Genomic DNA, 5,815 nt, shown 5'->3' on the forward strand with positions numbered 1-5,815 from the left:
CCGCTGAAAGACGCTGATGTAACTAAATAGTTTATTGACAGCCTGATTAGATCTGCTGTTGGTAATTCAAATTCATTTTCCCTTATTTCACATCTCTTAAAAACAGGATACATTGCATTGTGAATTAATGCAATGAAATAATAACAACAACGACAGTTGTGCAAATTAGACACAAAGAAACAAAGTAATATGGGATGTGAGGGAGTAACAAAAATACAGTGGCTTGCTCTGTCTATGCTACTCCCTTTTTTACATTCATTAATGATAATTAAAAAAAAACAATATCATCCAAACAGCTTTTAAGATTGAAAAAACAAAGATCTCAAAATCAAACCAAATCAGCAAACTGGTAGAATAACACACCAACAATAATTAAAAGCATTAATTATTTGAGCATCATATTCGAATAACTAAAAATTTGTCCATAGATCTAGTCAATTTATTTTTTTTCATTTCATGGTTTTTGATTTGTTGCTATTGTTATAATTACCATCTGGTGTCGCGTCATTTTGGAGAAAGACGCCAGGATACAGATTTTAATAATTCATTTATACCAGCTTCATAAATCTAAACACCAATCATCTGAAGTACACTCCTTAATTAAGTGTGAAAACATGTGACAAACCACACACAACCAACAATAAATCGCCTAAAATTAATTTTGAGAATTTTTATTAAGATTGGAAAACAGATCCAAAACTTTAAGGAGATATATACCTTGTCAAAATTGATAAAAACATAACCAACATAAGGACTTGATTGTATGTAAAAAAAAAAAAAAAAAGTCATTCAATTGATATACCTGTGTACCGAGCGAGTAAGAAAATTGACACCTCAAAAATCCCCAATTTAAAGAAAAAAAAATGATATCATGAAACACATAATTACTATCTATTGCCTGAAAGAGTACATTCTCCCAAATAATTTGATCTCTTTGGTATGTGTTAATGCTAGGATGATCAGGAGGTATTCTTTGCACTGATTTCAGTTTGTTTTATGTCAAAGTAAGACATGACTGCAATGAATGAATCCAGATGTCAATGATGTCATAATCCTACAAGGGTTGCATTAAAATCTATTTCATACATTTGGTTCGGTAATTTACATCATAATTGTTTAATGAACAACTTTAGTAGCAATTCTCGACTTAATTTCATTGGAAAGGGATTTGAAAATATGTTTTACTAACTCATGCAGGATTATGACATCATTGGCCTCTGGGGTTTATTCATTGCATTCATTCCTTACTTTGACGCAAATCAAAATTTACATCACTGCAAAGAATGCATACTGATTATCCAAGCGTGCAGACATACGACATAACTATGGTGTCAAAATATTTGTGAGAAGACACATGCACTCTTTCAAGCCATATACTTATAGTTATTATGCGTACATGACATATGTTTTCTTGACTTGGGGAGGTGTCATTTTTTGTTACAGCCACGTTATGTAAGGAGAAAAAAAAAGTTGAACTTCAGGTTCACTTAACATGCTTAAGCTTGAATAAAAAGAATTACTTTTTAAGATGATCTAATTTTCAAATTTTAGCTTTTTTGAAGACCCAAACACCTTTTTTTATTCTCAGAAAAAAACTTTGGGGTAGCTAGTCACAAATGTAGAGGTGTTATGGCTCAGTGGACACGTCACCGAACATTAAACGAGAAAGTCCAGGGTTCAAATCCCACCGCAGCATTCTTTGGCAATACGTTTATCTGCATTTGCCACTCTCCATCCAGGTGTAAAAAATGGTTTCTAAAAAAAGATAAAAAGGAATTCCTTGATTGCTCTAGTGTCCGATCGGGATAGCTGTGCTAAAGCCGGGGAATGTTAGGCTATGCAGGGCTTAGAAACATGGGTATTAAGCGCTATATTTCAATGTTGCATATCATTATTATTGTTGTTATTATAGGGAGGTAAAATTAGCTTATCTAAACATCCAGTGGCGTCATGAGCCCAAAATTTTGAGGGGGGCAGATATGGCGTAGGCCTATCGGGCAAAATCTATTTAAAAAGTTGCGAGCGAGCAACGATTTATGCATTTTTTATAACAAAAATATTTTAAGATAGATTTTGACGCCATAGTCAGAAAATAACATAATGTCTCGATCACCATCTAATCTTTCCTTTTCTTTCCTTTTCTCTTTTTTCTTGATTGTAGCAAATTTCCGGGGGCAAGCACCCCGAGCCCCCCCCCCCTTCCTTATTTGTACGTCACTGTAAACATTAATTAGTCTATTAAAAGAATCACAGTAGTTTAATTTTTTTTTACATTTTTTACTACTGGGCTCTTGGAATATAATATACATGAAACTTAAATAATGAATGCAAACTCAGAGGCCGTAGAGCAGGAAGGGGGGGGGGGGCTTTTTCAATAAACGTGAGAATCAATATCTGATTATGATTTTATATGTGGTTAGCACACCCACCCCCCCCCACATATATATATATATATATATATACACTGTAAACAAATGAAGTGCTAATTTAGCACTTACAGTGCTTGTATAGTGACTGCATTACGAGTGCTGATTTTTTTAGTTCAAATTTAAACTAGAAAATCAGCACTCGTAGTGCAGTCACTATACAAGCACTGGAAGTGCTAAAATAGCACTTCATTTTTTTAACATGTTTACAGTGTATACTCACCACGGCCGCTGAAATTGTAGTGCGCACAACCTTGTTATCATTTATCCGGGGGCTCACTAAGTATTCCCTGGTTTATCCAGGGAAGTTGTCATTAATTGATACTGGTATACTCTTCCTCCATAATATTCATGTAGTATGTCAGTGGCTCGTATTACAGAACACCTATCATAAAATCGAACATATCAAACGAAATAAAATGACAAAAAGAAAATTCCGAGTAGAGCCATACGAGTTCAAATTTTCGACCTTTTATTTCAGATCATCTTCAGAAACTGAATTATTTACAGCAAAAGAACTTCCCTTTTGAATTAAATTCTCTTTCCCTCTCATTTACCACATTTTTAATTGTTCCTTTAAGTACATATTTTTCGGTTTAGTTAGAGATTTCTTAACCCTCAATCACCTGATCTTAAAATTTTACCCGTCCATTATTTTGTATAATTTTATCAGCTTCATATATGTTGTGTAACCTTATGCCTCTTAATTCTGGTTTAAAGGTCAAGTCAACACCATATTTTTTTTATTTGAATCAATAGAGACGAAAATAATGCTGAAAATTTCATCATAATCTGATGTAAAACAAAAAGTTATGAAATTTTAAATTTTCGCTTATTTTTCACAAAACAGTTATATGCACAACTCAGTGACATGCAAATGAGACAGTCGATGATGTCCCTTACTCATTATTTATTTTGTTTTTTATTGTTTGAGAATTATACAATATTTCAGTTTTTGCAGACTTGACAGAACCATAAAATCTTAAAACAATGGTAACATCACATATTCAGGGAGGAATAAAGCATTGTTTCACATGACAATGATGAGGAAATTTGAATATTTCATATTTCATATAATAAATACAAAATTGATAGTGAATGGATGATGTCATCAGTCCCCTCATTTGCATACCGACCAGGATGAGGATATAACTGTTTTGTGAAATTATGCGAAACTTCGAAATGTCATAACTTTGTTTTATTTTGCACCCGATTTTGACAAAATTTCGAGTGTTATGCCTGTTAGATTTTTCTCTTTTTATTCCAATCAACTTTTTGTTGGGGTGGACTTATCCTTTTACTACTTTTCATTTAGTAAGTTAGGAGTTATTTTACCTTTGTTATTTGATTGATTTAGTTCCAAATATATTTATAGAGCCTGTTTTGATGTAAATAACTCGTTTTCTGAAGATGATCTGAAATAAAAAGACAAACATTTGAAAGAATGAATAGTGGGTCTACCACGGGTTTCTTCGTCATTTTATTTAATAATAATTATGTGGGAATAATGGATTTCAAACGAAATATTTTCTTTAAATTTATCAAACTTTCACCACGAATAAAAAAATACATATGAATTGTAAAATTTGGTGCAAAGATCGGTTTTCTTTATTTCAATATTAGCTTCTGGTCGCACCGCTTTTCGCGCGTGAAATATTTTGGTCACTTGAAAATGATATCCTATTAACAAACGTGTGTTTTCTGTGGGAAATGCTGGGAAATTCACAACATCACTGATCAGCTATTTTGAACATATTAAAAAAGGTTATGCCTCTTTTCATCATCTTTTTATTCAAATTCCCTTTGGCAGGATTTTGCAAAGTTTTAAGCATAGACCATGTAGACTGAAGAGTATTACTGTTCGGTAATACAAGACTGGTCGGCAAAACAAGACCGTTCGGTAATACAAGGCTGGTCGGCAATACAAGACCGTTCGGTAATACAAGGCTGGTCGGTAATACAAGGCTGGTCGGTAATACAAGACTGGTTGGTAATACAAGACCGTTCGGTAATACAAGACTGGTCGGTAATACAAGACCGTTCGGTAATACAAGACTGGTCGGTAATACAAGGCTGGTCGGTAATACAAGACCGTTCGGTAATACAAGGCTGGTCGGTAATACAAGACCGTTCGGTAATAAGAGACTGGTCGGCAATACAAGACCGTTCGGTAATACAAGGCTGGTCGGTAATACAAGACCGTTCGGTAATACAATGCTGGTCGGTAATACAAGGCTGGTCGGTAATACAAGACTGGTTGGTAATACAAGACCGTTCGGTAATACAAGACTGGTCGGTAATACAAGACCGTTCGGTTATACAAGCCTGGTCGGTAATACAAGGCTGGTCGGTAATACAAGGCTGGTCGGTAATACAAGGCTGGTCGGTAATACAAGACCGTTCGGTAATACAAGGCTGGTCGGTAATACAAGACCGTTCGGTAATACAAGACTGGTCGGTAATACAAGACCGTTCGGTAATACAAGGCTGGTCGGTAATACAAGACCGTTCGGTAATACAAGGCTGGTCGGTAATACAAGACCGTTCGGTAATACAAGGCTGGTCGGTAATACAAGACCGTTCGGTAATACAAGACTGGTCGGTAATACAAGACCGTTCGGTAATACAAGGCTGGTCGGTAATACAAGGCTGGTCGGTAATACTAGACTGGTCGGTAATACAAGGCTGGTCGGTAATACAAGACTGGTCGGTAATACAAGACCGTTCGGTAATACAAGACTGTTCGGTAATACAAGACTGGTCGGTAATACAAGACCGTTCGGTAATACAAGACTGGTCGGTAATACAAGACCGTTCGGTAATACTAGACTGGTCGGTAATACAAGGCTGGTCGGTAATACAAGGCTGGTCGGTAATACTAGACCGGTCGGTAATACAAGACCGTTCGGTAATACAAGACTGGTCGGTAATACAAGGCTGGTCGGTAATACAAGACTGGTCGGTAATACAAGACCGTTCGGTAAAACAAGACCGTTCGGTAATACAAGACTGGTCGGTAATACAAGACTGGTCGGTAATACAAGGCTGGTCGGTAATACAAGACCGTTCGGTAATACAAGACTGGTCGGCAATACAAGACCGTTCGGTAATACAAGGCTGGTCGGTATAATACAAGGCTGGTCGGTAATACCAGACTGGTCGGTAATACAAGACCGTTCGGTAATACAAGACTGGTCGGTAATACAAGGCTGGTCGGTAATACAAGACTGGTCGGTAATACAAGGCTGGTCGGTAATACAAGACCGTTCGGTAATACAAGACTGGTCGGTAATACAAGACCGTTCGGTAATACAAGACTGGTCGGTAATACTAGACTGGTCGGTAATACAAGACTGGTCGGCAATACAAGACCGTTCGGTAATACAAGG

Source organism: Lytechinus pictus, chromosome 8, assembly GCF_037042905.1.
Source record: "Lytechinus pictus isolate F3 Inbred chromosome 8, Lp3.0, whole genome shotgun sequence".
Taxonomy (NCBI): Eukaryota; Metazoa; Echinodermata; class Echinoidea; order Temnopleuroida; family Toxopneustidae; genus Lytechinus; species Lytechinus pictus.